Raw genomic sequence first — 2,386 nt, forward strand, 5'->3', positions numbered from 1 at the left:
TCCCCCCCTCACTGTGCCTCCTCCCCCCTCCCCTCACTGTGCCTCTCTCCCCTCTCCCCTCACTGTGCCTCTCTCCCCCACTCCCCTCACTGTGCCTCTCCCCTCCCCTCACTGTGCCTCTCTCCCCCACTCCCCTCACTGTGCCTCTCTCCCCTCCCCTCACTGTGCCTCTCTCCCCCACTCCCCTCACTGTGCCTCTCTCCCCCCTCCCCTCACTGTGTCTCTCCCCCCCCCCTCACTGTGCCTCTCACCCCTCACTGTGCCTCTCCCCCTCCCCTACCCCTCACTGTGCCTCTCTCCCCTTCCCCTCACTGTGCCTCTCTCCCCTTCCCCTCACTGTGCCTCTCTCCCCTTCCCCTCACTGTGCCTCTCCCCCCTTCCCCTCACTGTGCCTCTCCCCCCTCCCCTCACTGTGCCTCTCCCCCCTCCCCTCACTGTGCATCTCCCCCCTCCCCTCACTGTGTCTCTCTCCCCTCCCCTCACTGTGCCTCTCCCCCTCCCCTCACTGTGCTTCTCTCCCTTCTCCTCACTGTGCCTCTCTCCCCTCTCCCCTCACTGTGCCTCTCTCCGGCCCTCCCCTCACTGTGCCTCTCTCCCCCCTCCCCTCACTGTGCTTCTCTCCCTTCTCCTCACTGTGCCTCTCTCCGCCCCTCCTCTCACTGTGCCTCTCTCCCCCCCTCCCTTCACTGTGCCTCTCTCCCCTCCTCCCCTCACTGTGCCTCTGTCCCCATCCCCTCACTGTGCCTCTGTCCCCTCACTGTTCCTCGCTCCCCCCTCCCCTCACTGTGCCTCTCTCCCCCACTCCCCTCACTGTGCCTCTCTCCCCCCTCCCCTCACTGTGCCTCTCTCCCCCTTCCCTCACTGTGCCTCTCCCCCCTCCCCTCACTGTGCCTCTCTCCCCTCCTTCCCCACACTGTGCCTCTCCCCCACTCCCCTCACTGTGCCTCTCTCCCCTCCCCTCACTGTGCCCCGCTCCCCTCACTTTGCCTCTCTCCCCCCCTCACTCTGCCTCTCTCCCCCCCCTCACTGTGCCTCTCTCCCCCCTCCCCTCACTGTGCCTCTCCCCCCCTCACTGTGCCTCCTCCCCCCTCCCCTCACTGTGCCTCCTCCCCCCTCCCCTCACTGTGCCTCTCTCCCCTCTCCCCTCACTGTGCCTCTCCCCTCCCCTCACTGTGCCCCGCTCCCCTCACTTTGCCTCTCTCCCCCCCTCACTGTGCCTCTCTCCCCCCTCCCCTCACTGTGCCTCACTCCCCCCTCACTGTGCCTCCTCCCCCCTCACTGTGCCTCCTCCCCCCTCCCCTCACTGTGCCTCTCTCCCCTTCCCCTCACTGTGCATCTCCCTCCTCCCCTCACTGTGCCTCTCCCCCCTCCCCTCACTGTGCCTCTCTCCCCTCACTGTGCCTCTCTCCCCTCACTGTGCCTCTCCCCCCTCCCCTCACTGTGCTTCTCTACCTTCTCCTCACTGTGCCTCTCCAACCTCCCTCACTGTGCCTCTCTCCGCCCCTCCCCTCACTGTGCCTCTCTCCCCCCTCACTGTGCCTCTCTCCCCCCGTCCCCTCACTGTGCCTCTCTCCCCTCCTCCCCTCACTGTGCCTCTGTCCCACCCTCCCCTCACTGTGCCTCGCTCCCCCCTCCCCTCACTGTGCCTCTCTCCCCCACTCCCCTCACTGTGCCTCTCTCCCCCTCCCCTCACTGTGCCTCTTTTTCCCCCTCCCCTCACTGCGCACCTCTTCCCCTCCCCCCACTGCGCCTCTCTCCCCCTCCTCCCACTGCGCCTCTCTCCCCCTCCCCTCACTGCCTCTATACCCCCTTCCCCCAGTCCCCTCACTGTGCCTCTCCCCCCTCCCCTCGCTGCGCCTCTCTCCCCCCTCTCCTCACTGTGCCTCTATCCCCCCCCTCACTGTGCCTCTCTCCCCCCTCCCCTCACTGTGCCTCTCCCTGTCCCCTCACTGTGCCTCTCCCTGTCCCCTCACTGTGCTTCTCCCCCCCTCACTGTGCCTCTCTCCTCCCTCCCCTCACTGTGCCTCTCCTCCTTCCCTCACTGTGCCTCTCTCTCCTCCTTCCCTCAATGTGCCTCTCTCCCCCCCTCCCCTCACTGTGCCTCTCTCCTCCCTTCCCTCACTCTTCCCTCCTTTCACTGTGCTTCTCCCCCCCCTCACTGTGCCTCTCTCCTCCCTCCCCTCACTGTGCCTCTCCTCCTTCCCTCACTGTGCCTCTCTCTCCTCCTTCCCTCAATGTGCCTCTCTCCCCCCTTCCCTCACTGTGCCTCTATCCCCCCTCACTGTGCCTCTATCCCCCCCTCACTGTGCCTCTCTCCTCCCTTCCCTCACTGTGCCTCTCTCCTCCCTCCCCTCACTGTGCCTCTCACCCCCTCCCCTCACTGTGC

The sequence above is a fragment of the Ascaphus truei genome, unplaced genomic scaffold (genome assembly GCF_040206685.1).
Source record: "Ascaphus truei isolate aAscTru1 unplaced genomic scaffold, aAscTru1.hap1 HAP1_SCAFFOLD_140, whole genome shotgun sequence".
Classification (NCBI taxonomy): domain Eukaryota; kingdom Metazoa; phylum Chordata; class Amphibia; order Anura; family Ascaphidae; genus Ascaphus; species Ascaphus truei.